Source organism: Micromys minutus (genome assembly GCF_963924665.1).
Source record: "Micromys minutus genome assembly, chromosome: 24".
Taxonomy (NCBI): Eukaryota; Metazoa; Chordata; class Mammalia; order Rodentia; family Muridae; genus Micromys; species Micromys minutus.
Genome location: NC_137959.1, coordinates 26,234,875 through 26,251,119, shown reverse-complemented (window position 1 = coordinate 26,251,119; position 16,245 = coordinate 26,234,875). Strand labels below are relative to the sequence as shown.

The 16,245-nt window shown below is 40.7% G+C and overlaps 1 protein-coding gene across 1 annotated transcript in view; it reads left to right on the top strand.

Annotated features, from left to right (window-relative positions):
* The first annotated feature begins 2,099 nt into the window (after positions 1-2,099).
* Positions 2,100-16,245, top strand: part of CDH11 (cadherin 11) — a 90,875-nt gene continuing 76,729 nt past the window's right edge. Inside the window, exon 1 of the mRNA XM_080937422.1 lies at positions 2,100-2,219. The gene's annotated coding sequence lies outside the window, so the exon portion shown is untranslated. The remainder of the gene's footprint in view (positions 2,220-16,245) is intronic.

The window sequence follows — 16,245 nt, the reverse complement described above, 5'->3', positions numbered from 1 at the left end:
GTCTCTCTCTTGTGGGCTCCTGGTCTCCGGAAGAAAGGAGATTGCTCCTGGGTATTTGGTTCTCTGGGTAGGCTGTGAGTTTCTATGGTGGTGCTAGGTCCTGATGCAACTAGGCTGGGTCTGGCCTTGGGCAGGATGTGTCTGTTCCCAGGCAACACAGCTACCTGGGCCCTGATAGTTCCAGGCTGCTTCTCCAGGATAGTCAGTGGGGAGGGAGTGTACACTCTCCCCTGTGCTCAGGAGTGTCAGCCCTCTTTCAGCTCTTCCAGGCTCCCAGCAACCTGTGGGCAGGCTACCAGTTCTGATGAAACTCGGCCTCGTCTGGTCTTGAACAGGAATTATCATTTCCCAGGCAGCACTGCTACCTCAGGCCTGAAAGTTCTGGGAAGCCTCCCCCAGGATAGTCAGTGAGGAGGGAGTCCTTAAAATTTTCTACCTTGTCTTCCTCAGGGTTCCCTGAACTCTAAGTGCTGGCAAGGTATTGAGTAACACTAATTTTAAAGTTCCACATATGTTATCTCTATCAAATATGGAGGAGCCACATTACGGTTCATCTTGAATCCAAATCTCCTGTTGCTGTAACTTGTGGATCCAAATAAATGACGTGTTTCCTTTATACAATTGTGTGAGGAATAGGGTTAGATAGACATTCTCATTCCAAGAGAATGAACTTGTAAAGAAGAAATGAGTGATGGATCCTGAGCAAGTCTAAACTTAAGAAGAGAAACCAGTAGTTGTGAAGGCTAAAGAAAATTTTATTTCATTGAGAAAGCTCTGCCTTTTAGATTTATTTCAGTACAGGCCCCTCCCTCAAGTTCATTTACTGTCAGTTTACTGGTTCCCAAGGGCCAGTTAATATCTGCATTCTGAGATCCACATGTGTGGCTCATTGATGGTAACATTTTTCCTGCCCGCCTATAATAAGTCTGCAGTCTGCCTCATCCATCAGTTCCAGGTTGCATGAATACCTTCTTGCATGTCCAGGATAAACACAGGGTTTCCCGTGCACAACATCCTCAGTATCTCACATGTTAAGACAATTCTGTTGTTCTTATTGCTTGTATCTCTCAAGAAAGGTGCTAGGGGCACACTGTAGATTTAAAATTCATCTCATTTCTTTCAGTAAAATATTTTTTATTGTTTTATCCCTTTAATTTTGTTTGAGGATGCTATAACAAGGTCGAGTAGATTTGAAATAAAAAGCAGTACAATAAACTCATAGGTAGTTCTTATTAAAGTTCCTGTACAAGCTGAACTGGTCATTGAAGGTAGATATTCTAAAGTTAAGGAACATTTGAGAGCATCTGTAGGTTGCTGTCCTGGGAATAGATTCCACCTTTCTTGGTTCTGTGTCTCAGTTTTCAAAGACCACAGCTCTTTAGGCACTCCATATGTTTTCCTCTCTTTATTCAACTAGTATTTGAATAGGTGCTCTGAGTTAGGGAATGTGTTAGACACTTCAGTAGATACAAAGCTTCATCAGACCAATAGGTAGACATAACACAGTTCCACAAAGAATATCTAGATTTTGTTGTGGGGAGGGTGCAAGCCTGTTGGAAGACAGACAAGCACGGTTTGCCTTATGCATTGATCTTGTAGAATGTGGACAACTATGCCAAGCACTTCTATTCCTTGTCATTCTTGAGAGGATCATCTCATGAGGACTTGCCAGGTCTGGAGAGTTCTTCACACTTTAGAAGGAAATACATGACTTTGAGTACATATGTTTGAGAAAATAAACCTTTCTATCAACCCTGTGGGGGTTATGTTATCTCTAGAAAGAGAGGTTCTGACATCCACCTCACAAGTATTTGAAGAGTCCCCCAGATTTTTCTTTGTTATCAAAGTAGCAAGCACAAATGTGATTAGTCACACTATACTAGCAATTTTAAATTCACAAGTTTCTCTTGTTTTCCAATTGTAATAGCTCTTTTATATGCTATTTGTATTTCTAGGCTATTGTCTTTGAGGAGAAAAGTTTATCATATGCAATTGCCTATTCTCAGTAATAAAGTAGTGGGCCACTTTACTGACCTCTACCACATCTATATTACTAATAATGTTTCTTTTCTTTACTCTTTTGTTTTTACAGAAATTGATGTGCTCTGGCTTTATGGCCCTTTGAAGATATTCGTTTCTGTTGTTATTTGTTGAATGACCAATCAGATGGGTGGAGCATGTTATAGGAATTGGCAGCAGGTATCCAATGGGTGAAGAAGGTAAGATTGACTAGTGGTACTGAGGGGTTCACATACTACTGTGTTTGTAGTTATGGATATTATTCCTACCAGTTACCGTCCTTGTATCTTGCTTAATCTAGAATTTTATCAAATTCAAAATAGCATTTTAGAATGAGGCAAGCCCATTCTTCTTGGCTTTAAGAAATCAACTATTCGATGTTGTTTTGCTTGTTTTCTTTTTATTGGGTACCTGTTAGGTACCACTCTGGGGAGGACAATCTTTTTTTTCTTAAATCTTATATGAGAGCAAGGAAAGAGATTAAGTATTGTAATTCCTTGATAAAGGTATGTCTTGATAGAGTATGGTGATCCCTACACAGCAGTTTTGTCTTTTTCTTGCTTTTGAAAGGAATTCTTAAGATTAAAACAAGGTGGCTTGCATTGTATACAAAAAAAAGAGATTGCTAGGAGGCTGTAACTCTCATATCTCAAAAGCAGGAGAACTTCAATAACAAGCCAGGATGTTTGATTTTAATGCTAGGCATAGCTCTGCTCTTCAAGTTACTGAGATCTTTCCTGAAACAATGCAGTGATTAGACTTAAGGTTTACAAGTTTGCAATTCCACTTAGCTTCATTCTTTTGACTCAGTGGTGACTGACACCGTTTTCATAGATCACTGGCATTCCTAGTTAAAAATCTGAATTTCAGAGATGGTCTCACTGTGTAACCTGACAGGCCTGAAACTCACTATGTAGGTCAGATTGTCCTTGAACTTACAAAGATCCACTAGCTACTGTCTTCTGAGTGTTGGCATTGAAGACATGCGACATCATACCTGGCTTCCAGATTTAAAAAAAAGATTAATATTAATTCTTTTGGGATGACTTGTTAATTTCCTGGATTCTAAATCTGTCTATCCCAATGTCTGTGTTCATTGTGTGTACATACATAATTCTAGGTGGTACATGTGTGCAGGAAAACTGTGTGTCACAAATTTTTTCTCTAAACCTTCACTGTGTCCTATATCTAAAAGGTCAGTAGGAGTTCTTCTGTTTAGTCACACTAGAAATATAATAGGGATCCCTTGTGTGTGTTAGTCCTTTATTCATCTTAGTAACTCATTCTGTATATTCCTACATGTCCTGTTTTCAGTTATCCTTCAATCACTTTTGGTTCATCTATTCCAGCAGACACTATCCAATGTAAGGGAAATATTGGTCTCCAAGCCTATTTTTTCCTCATCAGTTCCAAAGAGTTCCATCTTTTATATACACCTTAAGAAATATCTGTAATCCCATCTATCATGTTACTCTTCAGGTTCATCCATTTTAAAGATAGAGATATGAATTAGTTATGAGTTTCTTAAGAGATTTTCAGAATCTTTTAAAAAGAAATTTACCCTCTGCTGACCAGATTCACATCTTAGCTGCTCTTTCTGAACACCCGACCTTTATTATATATCCCCCCATGATATAGGCTTGTTTTCCCCAAACGATAGCATCAATCTTCTTTTTATATCTTAACTTGAACTTCCTTATTGCTAAAAAGATTTGTTTTCTTATTTGCTTTGGGTTTTTATGCCCCAAGATAAAGTCATGGTTGTTTGCTGGACAATATTTCAGTGGCCATGGATTACATCATCCACAGTAATTTTCACATTAGGGCTAATTGTCAGTAGATTAACCAGTTTTCTCATCGCAGTGATCGAACATCAACAACTCACAGAGAGAAAGATTCCTTCCAGCTCATTGTTTTAGGAAACTGAATTCATTGCGGTGGATGTGGAGCAGGTTTATAGCACCACAGATGTATGACAGAGTGTTTTACAGTGTAGCCAGATAATAAGCAACATCTCTGGACCAAACTAGGAATGGCTATAACCCTCAAGGCATGCCCAAGCAACTGACATCTGCTAGCTGCGGTACAGGTTCTGAAAACACAGTCAGTTTTTAAAATAGCACCATCTTCTGGAAAACAAGCGTTGAAACATGGATCCTGTGAGGAACCATTTATATTTGAAGCACAGTAGTATGTATAATTGGCTACCTTTGCAGCTCCTGGTTTTTGAGAACATGGTTTTTTCAGGGACTGTAATGCTTCTAGTTTCAGGCATTAGCTCGTCCATGGTATGCATTCAATAATTATTTAGTAGCCAAATAAAATAAATAAAGGCCTTAAGTACATTTTTAACAGAAGAGGGTAGAAGAAACCTCAAACACACACACACACACACACACACACACACACACACACACACACACAGAGAGAGAGAGAGAGATAGAGAGAGAGGGTGGGAGAAAAAGAGGGAGGGAGGGAGGGAGGGATGGGAGATAGCTGTAAGATCAGATAGCTGCTTTGTAGTGTTGTACTGTGTCCGAAGACGAGAAGAATGCTGCCATTAAAGTTATCACTGCCTTAATCCTTGCTTGACGCTGCAGCTAATATAATTCAAAAATTTTAAAAGAGAAAACCTGACCATAGAGAACATGGGTTGCCCATGCTCAAACGCTCTAACTTCTGTTTTAGTTTGCATCAGTGAACTGTCTACAGCCATGCTTTTTTCCAGTCTCCTCCTCTGTCTTACCTCTAGATAAATCTGCTAAATTATGGGCAGAAACATTTCCTCCACCAGGGCTGCTTCTGCAGCACTCCGACTCTGTTGTTAAAAAGACAGTCATCTAGCCTCTGTGTGTATAATATATGTCTTTGGAGATTTCCTGGATCGTTGAGCCTCATATATTAATGAGAGTTTGTTTTGGGAGAGAATTTGCATTTGAGAAGTCTTCAAACTTTTCTCACACGCTCTGGTTAACAGTCACTAAGCAAACAAAAACCCAAACAAAACGCTGATACATGAAGCAAAACTGCACCTCTCTGCAAAACACCAGCCTGATTGGAAATGTTCAAGGCATGGGCTGCTCTCTTGTTGGCACATTCTGCACAGCTCTGCTCCGATGCCTTGTTGGGCAGGTGACTTGTGTCTCTCCTGTGCTTGTGCCTATGAATGCTAATCATCTTGTTTCTGCCAAGGCGGGCTCAGTCTCCTCATTTCATCAGGTCTCTGACTCAGTCCTTCATAGTGTGTACTAGTGACATTTCCCATCTTTCTAGAGACTGGGAGCAAGTACTGTGAGTCATCAATGAAGCAGAGTCAAAAGCTAAATAGAAAGCACTTCTAGGAAACCTGTTTTTACCACCTAGGAATTAAAACCACCATTTTCTTTGGGAACTTTGCATGACTTTTATCTAAGGGAAGAAAGCAAACTATGCTAATGCTTCCAGCAAAGACCACTGAGCCACAGAAGCCTGTGCTTGCAGCACACTGGCTCCCCTCACACTCAAAGCACAATCATACCACAGACAGGAGAGTGGGATAGACTCTTGGGCTTTCCAGGACCTCGTTCTGATTTTAAGGAAAGGGCTTTTATGTCTCAGGGGAGAAAACAGCTTGTTAGGAACAAAGCAAAATAAACAAGATTTAGTCAAAACTTAGTTCTTAACTTTGGTGGCTCAGACAAATCTAACACTGCCCGTTTCTTTTACATTGATGTACAATATATAGAGATTTTAGTTTCTTGATGGTGTTCCTGTGATTTGCCAGGAAACCCGAGGGACAAAATGTCATGTTCTCTCTTTAAATGAAGCTTGTAGCCAAGTAGATCTGTATGATGCACTCAAATCAGAGTGCAAAGGGAACAGAGGAGATATTTCCAGCACAGGGTAAAGATAGGGCCGTGTTCATAGAAACATCTCTTAGGTTTACCTCTTAGGAAATCACCTGGAGCTTTTGCTTTCATCCCTAGCCTATCTATAACTTAGGTATGATTCTCAGTTCACCAGAGAAATTCCCAAAGTGGCTGTAGGGTAGCTGTCAGCCCTGCAACCCTGCTGGGTATTTAATAGGGCACTGGGGCTTGCAAATGAATGTCTTGGAGAAGTGTCCTTTTCAGGAGAGGCCTACAAGGGCACTCACACCCTGCTGAGGAATAGTTGTCAAGGGCCCCTGCAGGTCACAGGTCACCCCATTATTTCTCATTTGCATAGAAGTTCATTCCAGAGAGCTGCTTGGAGGGCACCTCACCTGTGCTGCCAAATTCACCAGGCTCTGAATTGTCTCTGACAGTTCTGAATGCAGGCAGCCTGCTGCTGTGTCCTCTGTGCCTGCTGTGGCTGTCTGAGAATGCACATTTCCTATTTCGGGATGTAGGCCACTGTGGAGAAGGAGGCCAAGTATCTGTCTTGAAGCCAGTGTCACTGAAATCATAAAAGTCATTCCAATCACCTGTTGGCTATATACTGCAACTCTTCGCTATGGTTAATGTGACAGCTATTCCCTCATTCAAGAAAGGATTGCATGATGTAGACAAAGTGAATATCTTACCTTGATGAACTCATCTAAAGGATAAGCTTTCAGAAAAGTGCCAGTGCTTGGTCTTGCTTTATTTAACTCACAGTACACAAAAGAGCCATTTTTAATAATAACTGGCTGATGGCTATTGAACTTTGTTTTGAGGCAGGCTTTGTCTTACATGATTTGCAGTTGGTATCTTGTTTGATATCGCTGGGAACTTCTGCTGCTTTGTCAGGTCTTCTGGTAGATGGTAGGATACTGAGATTCCCAATAGCTAAAGAACTTACAGAGGGCCACAGGGTTGACAACACATAGTAGGCTGGTTCTCTGCCTCTGAGCATGTCAATGTGTGTGTGGGGGGGGGGGTGTCTCTCAGTCATCAATTTATCCCCTTTAAGTCTTTTATGCCTCTTAATCAGCTTATGTGAAAGAACATTATAAGATATTTCTTGCAATTAGCTTAGTTTACTCATGTTTCAAAAGTCCATAAGAACTTGCAAAGTTGCACAGTGGTTTCCAGCACCAATAGCAACAGGGTTCTGTTGTGCTGTTCTTCACCAACCATCCTTCGCAGATAGAACTGATTTTCCATCTTGATCTAGGTACTAAGACTGCAGTCAAAGACAAATGCTTACCTACGGATAGGGCAACAAAACTGAGATTGTACCTTTTAAAGGCCCTGCTCTGCATTCTGCTGAAGATATGAGGGTGGCAGGCACACAAGCAAAACATAGTCACATCTCTTAATGCTACACATAGGAGGGTTAACTATGCTAGACAAAAGCAGAAGATGCTTCAGTGAAAGGGACAATCACCAGGTTTAGATTTGATCACGGGTACGACTGACCAGAGAAGACAATGAAAGTGCTCAGTTCAGCCACCTTTGTTCAGGACAAAAATATATCACAAATAGTTTATGCACAAACAAACAAGATAATTGAATAAAGATGATTTAAAATTAAAATAAAAAATTTGGTGCTCAGAGAAATCTTATTCATTTTTTGTGCCTTAATTTTGATCGCTGTGGACAATCACTATGCTTGGGTTAGCACATAACTATCTGTAGGATTTCTTTTTTTAATCTTTAATTAACTAATTCATTTTACAATTCAATATCTGTTACCTCTCCTCCCAGCCCTTTCTCCTATAGCTCCTTCTCTTCTTCCTCCCTCCCCTACCATCTGAGAAAGAGGAGAGCCCTGGGTGTCACCTAACCTGCCATTACAGTATCTGCCGGCCAACGCTCTCCGGCTCACCCACTCCCACTGAGGCCAGAAAAGGCAGCCCAGTTAGGGGAACATAATCCACAGACAGGCAACATATTCAGTGACAGTCCCTGCTCAAGTTGTTTGGGGACCAGCATGAAGACCAAGCTGTACATCTGAGACATATGTTTGAGAGGCCTAGACCTAGCCTATGTTAGCTAGTTCTCTAGTTGGTTATCTCTAGAATTTCTAAATAGTTACAGGGCCCAACTTTTAAATAGCCATTTATGTTAGTTCCTGGTGACACACAACTGCATTCTTCTGCATACTGTTCTGTATCATAGGAAAAATTAAGTCTCCTTTCTTCTCTTCCTTGTGCCTGTTTAGGCTAAAACACTTCTGTTTGTAAAACATTTCAAATCTAAAGAAAAAGTTAAATTTCATGCAAGAATTCCTCATGAACCTTTCACCTAGAGTCTCTGACATTTGAAAGTCATTTGGTTTTATTCTATGAGATAGTTTTATGAATTATCACCCCGAAATCAGGTTATACTTTGTATGTTACTGAATCATAGACACAAGTAAGTTTCCTGCTCTTATTCTCTTACATAGAGACATTTTCGTGATGCACTGGCAACTAAAAACATATTTTTGACCGGCGGCTAGAAATGTCTGATCAAAACTGAGAATACAGATGGACTTTAGATACCTTGACATATGAGGAAAAATGTGACCCTGGCTTAATTGCTCATCAAAAGCAACTGTTTGGGGCAGGAAAGTACTCTTACTATGCCTGTTTTATGTGCTCAGAGGTCCGTGGAAGCAGCAGACAGATAAACTGAAATCCGATCTCTTCATTTCTGACAAGGAGCCATTTAGATGGCATTATCTTGTCTGTTCTGCTTGTCAGAGTCAACATGGCATCTCAAAGGCTGGTGTAGATCAAAGCATCTCAGCCCTGCTCAAATTATCTGTGTACATCCTCTATGTAATACATAACAAAGTGTAGTGTGCATGCATAATGAGAGGAACTTTGAATAAAGGGCAGGCAGGAAGTAACCTAAAAAGGCCATGTGAGAGGGTTTGTAGCCCCGTGGTCTAGATATCAAAGTACTGTTCTGAGGTCCCCATTCAGCCTAAAAGCCTCCAGGAGACACTTTTTCATAATGGTTGTTAGGACACACTTCATATAATTTTTTTTTCAAGCTTGGTTGTCTCAGGAAATGAAAGTGAGACAAAGAGAAATATCCCAGTTGAAGAAGCAGTTGAATCCGTACACAGTGGGATGAGATGTCAAAGAATAATTTCCTAGATGCTCCTTCACCAACTCCTTTATATACTAGACACACATATATTGTTTTCTTCCTGAAACTAAATTAACCTAAACACCTGCAAATAGGCTCATGATACTTTCTAGTATCGAGGAACTTATAAACCTAGGCAGGCATCTGTGGGCCCCTTTCTACATCTTGCTGTTTCCTTAGTGTGGGCAGGACAAGACATTTCAGCTGTCCCTTGATAGTTTCAGAAAGAAATCAAGCCTTTGCTCTTCTGTCCTACCTAGTATCACATGGTTCCTAAGACACAAGCTTATCTTTCCCTCTAGAGGGTATGAGGCCAGATTACCTTATGCCCTTTGGAGAACTCAGAACTCAAGGCAATGAGAGAAGAAAGGACAGAGAAAGAAAGGTAACAAGCCATATTAAATCTACCATCAGCTCTCTGTGTCTGTGGAGGATTCAGAAGGTTACAGCAAGATACCTGGCAGATGCCTCCATTTGGAAGCTTTAGAGAAATTTTGAAGGGGCCAATGAGTTCATCCTATTGAGAGGCTCTGAATTTTTGGATCTGAGCACCATGCCAAATGCTGTTAGGTTGTCATAGTAACAGTTTCTATACTTTTTATTTCACAGAAAAGGCATTATAAAATATTGGTTACATACATGCGAAAGGTAGTGAGTGCTTGCCTCTCTGAATGAATCTGGCAGATTTTCTCAGCAATGTAGCTCCACCCATTGAAGATATCATGCTGGGTCTCTTGACATCTCTAATTACATTTCCTAATGGACAATTGATAAATGAAGTGAGTCACGTACCCAGGGAGTAGATTGTTTTCCCTGCATGCACAGGACCCTGAGTTCAATCTCTAGTACTACTATTCACCAAAAGAAGATTCAGAAAGACTGATATTCATTGTCTTAAATCATGTGAATGATTATTCTTAAGCGATGAAAACAAAACTTGCAGGTTGTGTGGTTCCAGTATCATTAAAGCTTGAGACTAGACCACTTGCCCTGCACACGCACCACACTGCTACAGCAACCAGTCCTGTGCTCAAAAGGGCTAGCCAGTATGACTGGTCCTCGGGTGATGAGGACATGGCCAGGGTCCTGTTTTTCTCTCTGGTGCACCTCCACCCAGTTGTAAGGTGGGTTATGTGGTGCATATTTTGTCTTGTAGCTTTGGTTGGAGGCCTACGTTTTAGAAGCTTTCCCTCTTTCACCAGATAACTTTTCCAGATCATTCTTTCACGACTCCCTTTCTCCACCAAAATAATGAAATTATGCTTTACAACAACTTTGAAATAAAAAAATTATGATTTTCTACTTTAAAAGTTGATTTATATAGTTATTTCTTATAACTTTTAATCTTTTTAAAAACCTCTTTTTAATGACGGTTCTTTAACACTTTAACCTCTCTTGCAACTCACCACCCACCAGAAGTAGTGGAAAAGAAAGGATGTTAGGGAAGTGGACCTGTTTAGAAAGGTTCTTCAGAGCAACTCTTGGCTGTGTTGTCTGGAAATTGGCAGTTCAGTTCACAGACTGCTCGATACACCATCCATTTGCCAACACTCAGGGATACACCAGCAGTCCATTTCAGTAGAGTAGGGAGAGCAAACAGGAATGAGCAGCTGCAGCCCTTCCAAGCAGAGACAGTTAGGTCTCAGTCTCCACTCCAGTCAGCAAGAAGGATGCCAGAAGTCCTCAGCTATGCCTCTCTCAGGGAAACAAAGGTCAATGAGGACAGGAGAGCCACCAAGCTGGCTCTATAAGCAAGCCTAGCTGAGCCTCCAGCACTGTCCATTGAGTCCTATTTATACTCTCCCATCGTCACGTGTCCTCCACAGGTCCTGTCTCAGCTGACATCACTCTGACAATCAACTCCAGTCTGGGAAAGTGGCAAGAAACTGCAGCACATCACCAGAAGTTTTTTGGTGCTTTTTTTTTTCTCAATTATGCAACATAAGGCGGGCCAGTACATGCCTGTTGTTAGCAAAGAATCCCTCATTGTGTGTCGTTTCACGTTCTTGCTTTAGCAGAGCATCCTTTCACCTGTGTTCGCTTCAGCTAAACATTCCTTCATGTGTTTGCCACAGTATGACACCACCCAAATGGCTTTCCAAAGAACCTTTACCTTTCCACTTCAATATCCTTTGCCCTTAACTGCCCACTGTGACTACTTTTCTAAAGACTCCACATACTTTGGCTGAAGAAGATAGAGAAATGAACGTCACACTAGCTTGGAGAGTTTCTGACTGTTGGCTAGTTTTCAGTGCTGCAGAAACGTCTGTGCAGAGTGTTAGAGTGGATGAGACAGAGCTACTCTACCCAGGACTGGACCCTAGAACAGGCGGGATATATTATGTCCAAGGTTCTCCACACACTGAGGAGCAATTGGCTGTTACTAGGAGAGGTATTATTTTCTGAGGACATGGCATAAGTAGGCTTCATATGTGCCAGTCGATGGTCCTGGCACCACACCTACCCATATATGGGAAATGTTAGCTAGATTTAGTGAGTTATCTAAAAACAAATAAACAATACCTGTTTATTTAGTTGTAAAATAACAAATAATTTAAAATTGTATTTTCTTCCTGACTTTAAGAGAACTTAGAACACTTTTGTATCTCCCTAAATGACTATGCACTCTGGCACCACACTGACCGTGTGTTATGGGGAAGTCAGTGTTGCTCTTCCTGTGGTGATACACAGCCATTTACTTATCTTCAAGTTCGCAAGGTTTGGGAGAAGAAACTTTGTGTGTGTGATGGCATTTCGTCTGTTGAAGTACATGTGTGTGCTTGCTTGGGGAACAGTTCAAGCAGGAATGAAACATGATACCCAGCCATGGGACTTTCCACTGCTGTGGGTTTCGGCAAACTAGCATTTAGAATAATGGTTTCAAACCTATTTTTCCCTAAAAGGACAGGTTTTGTTCCTCAGAATAACAGCATAGCCCTTAAAAGTTGGAATTACATTTCCTATTAACTTTCCACTCTAATTACTTGAATAGAAACTATCCATTCAAATTCATCTCATTACTTGGAAGAGCAATTTAGGCTGGGAGGGTATGTGTGTGTGTGTGTGTGTTTGTGTGTGTGTGTGTGTGTGTGTGTGTGTGTGTGTGTGTGTGTGTGTGTGAAATTAAGGCAGATTTATTTTTCTCTGACTATTTTGTCAGTACCAAGATCTTTGAGAAGTTGAAGATACCACATAAGTAGGGTTTCTCACCAAGTAGTAGAAGTGTTACTTTTTTTATTGCCTGAACAAATACCTTAAGATGAATTAATTCATGGGTTTCAGTTTCTGGTTGCCTCCATTGCTTTATACCTGTTGCAAAGCAGAGTGCCACAGTGAAGGTGCATTTTGTAGCAAAACTGATCACCTAATGCTGACTGGGAAGGAAAAGAGAGAGAGAAAGGAGATACTGTCCTTAAATGCTGTCTAAGGCATGTCTCAGTGATCTAGCTTACTTTATCTCTATCACACCATGAAAGGTTTCCAGTGTTTGCTATAGTGCTTCACTGGTAGTTTGCATATTTAAGACTGACCTCTATCAATATACCACCAAGTCTCTCCTTCACTACAGTATTTATAGTCTCTGCTTTCAGCTGAGATGCTTCTTCACCTTACTCACTTCAAGGACTGCTTTGACTGTAAGTTCCATCTCACTAAGGAAAATGGAGTTTCTATTTCCTAGGTTAACTTACATTGGAGGACTGATAAGATGAAATTTATCCACTGTATCTCTAATAGGGATGAATTTAATGGATAATCTATCCCCAGCCCAGAGGACCATGCTGGATCATCAGAGCAATTGTATGACCACATTATACCCCACCCCTTAGTTAAGAATCCTTTTGCTTGCTTGTTATTTTTCTTTCCAGGTCTTGCTCCCAAGAGCAATCCTAGGAAGCATCACAATGTTAACTTTGTCTCAAGCTTATTTGTGACAGACTCTGTTGAGAATTGTAACAACTTCTGTGTCACTTGCTCCAACACTCTTTTCCTTGAAAACATATCAGATTCTTAGCACAGTGCTAAGAACAAACACATAGCAATGCTCAGGACCTCTGGTCACATAGAATTTAATTGGTTCCTACTCTGAACCTAGAGTTTAATCCTGCTTCTCTACTTTATCCAAGCATTTTGCCTGTCTTGTTCTCTAAAGAAAGGTTAATAGAAACTTCCTCTAGTCTGGTTTCTGCTAAAGAAATCATAGGATAAATGGTGCTTCCATGACAACAGTAGTGGTTTTGGAATGACCCTGCTATAGACTTACTCTGTTTAGCCCTATATAATGATGCAAGCTGGAGTCTGGGTTAAAGGAGAACATGGACTGGAGAACGGAATATGGGATGGTAACCCAGAAGGATTTAGAGAAGTGGGAATGTCATGCCAATGGGCATCACTGCCAGTGTCAGACATTGAAGATATGATGGAGCAAATGCAGATTTTCATTTCATTTTTAGAAATTTGGAATAAGGGTCTGGAGTAGGTGAAATGGAAGTTTCCTTGCCATTTCTATAATCTCCATAAATACAAATCAGAAGAATTGCATTCCTAATAGTTGCAATGCCAAACCATGTAATGGCATGACATGTGAATCAGAATGAAACCAGATGCTTACTGTACTACCCAACTCTCCATTTCTATAATTACTCTTTTCCCCATTCCTGAGCTTTAGGCTGTATTGTTGTTGCATTGTCTAGTTGATTCCTGGCTCAGAGACTCTGCTGGTACCATGGCACTAGCTTTGAAAGTCTCTCTGCATTTCTGAACCATTTTGATTGTTTCAGAATTAGCTTAAATGGCCCTCCTTGAAGGGCTTTCCCTGAGACTATGGCTCAGAAGCCACAACCTCTACTCATTGTTACTGATTTTCCATATTTCGTTCTTCTATCTAATCATCCAAAGGCTCTCACTGCTGATGGATTCCAGGACTGTTGCCTTTCTCTCTTAATTTTGAGTTGTCTGTGTTACCTCTGCCATTGGCAACCCTCAAAGTTCCAGAAATCTGTCCTTGTTTAAGTACTGAGGGCCAAGAACAATGTGAACAGCACCAGTTAGCTTTCTAAATACTTCTAGAGTAAATGACAGAACAAATATTCAACTTTTGAATGTTTCCTGATGAGCCCACTGGAATGGGATGGCTGTGTCGATTCATTAAGAGTTCTGGAGCTTGGGTTCATCTCTATTTCTTGGGTGAGCAAAATCTTTGGACATCTCTGAGTTTCTTCTGGCCTATCAGGCATGTGTGAGGGGTATGCAGTCCTGGAACACTTCATTCCTAAGTGACAGTGGCTGCCTAGTGCTTCTTCTATGTGTGCATCTGTGCATTAACACTGTCCTTTTGGGCTTTTCTGACCTATCTCCCTGCAGGAAAGATTACATCTGTAATCCTGTGGAAATTGGGGCTGACATGGAGTATGGTACCCAAAGTGGTTTCACTAGAGCAAACAGAGAGTAATAACCGTGCACTTAAATGCTTGAATAGGTATCAATCAGGAGAATGTTTCTATAATCCATGTTTATAAAGCCTGTTAGCATGAGTTTTTGAAATAGCACTTATACCTCTTTATTCTTGACAAATGGTGTTTGGAGCCATTGAGATATTTTATATCAATTACGTGCCGGAGTTACCAGGAGAATTCTAACAATAGCCAGGCATAAGCCATTTTTATTGTGTTCTTATCGCTATTCTGGTTGTTAAACTCAACTGGACAGTTCATTAAGATGAAAAATTAACAACACATGTTAGGGGAAAATAATCACGGAACATGACAGCTTGTGGAGGCTTGCCCGTTCAGGAATACAGACAGATGACAAACATGCTGGTTTTCAGAAGAAATGGTATGGGCGTGTTACTTCCTACTTATGTGCTTCCAAGCTCATGTTTAAAGCTGTGTGTGTGTGTGTGTGTGTGTGTGTGTGTGTGTGTATGTGAGTGTGGTGAGTGTGTGTGCGTGTGTGTGTGAGTGTGTGTGTGTGTGTGTGTGAGTGTGTGTGTGTGTGTGTGTGTGTGTGTGTGTGTCCACTACCAACCAAAAATATACCATCTAGTTGGGAAGGCTAGAGAGACTTCTGCTGTAAATGTAGAGGCTGCAGAAAAGTACATGGTGCTTCAAAGATTTGTATTTTTACTTATGTTTTTCATGTACAGGTATCTACAGAGGCCAGAACAGGGGGGTCAGATCTTTTACAGATAGTACTGCTGGCAGCTATGATCCATCTGATATGGGTTTTGAGATAGAAACTTGGGTCTTTTGGAATAGAGATTTCTCTTAACCACTGAGCACTTTTTGTAACCCCCATGTATATTAGTGCTGTGGTTTAGGAATAATTCGCTTTGGATTTTAGAGATTTTTAGAACTTGAAGAATAAAAGAATGCTGATTAGCAATTTATGTTCTAGGAACCTTAATTGCTTATGGCTTTGAGGCATTGCTTTTGAGAGACACATTGTAGAATTAGGTAGAGAGTGATCCAAGCACTGTTTTATAACTACTATCCAAGACATTACTTTCAAAGTACAATTTATGGGACATTTTAATATTATCTTACTCTGTGATTTGAAAGTGCATTATGCACCATACACATACAATTTACTGTAAATTTTGTTACATATTCAGACAGTTGGGCTGTGTTAATACAGCCAGAAAGATACAGCAGGTGGACTGAGCATTTTAAGTCCTTCATCCATCCTGGAGATGGGAAGCCAAGTACACCATCAGTTCATGATAGGCCCACATGCTTCAAATCTGTGGCCTCGTCTCTGGCCTCCATTGCTACAATGTTCAAATTCTTCCTGCTCCTTTCTACTGGTTCTGAGAAACTACAATATAGGAATAGGCTGTGGACAGGAGCCACAGCCACGCGGGTTTGTCTCTGCAGAATGTTTTAAGCTTTGAAGAGCCTCATTGGTTTGCTTTGCGCATCTTTTCTTATTGGAAATCTACAGACCCACAGAGGTAAAGTATCACCTAGTTGCAAAGACAGAAAGAGAAAGAACCCATACCTGTTTTCTGAGTCTGTGTAGAGGATAGTGGATTGTCTTTCCCAGGCATTCAAGTGTCTCCTGCGCACTTCTGACTCTATTTTCAGGACCATTTCTCTGTAAACTGTTTTATGCATCTAATTTGCCTGATGCAAGGGAATTTTCTAAGTGAAACCCTAGAGATGTGGGAGCCATGGACATTTAGAAACAAGGGTTAGAATGAGATGGC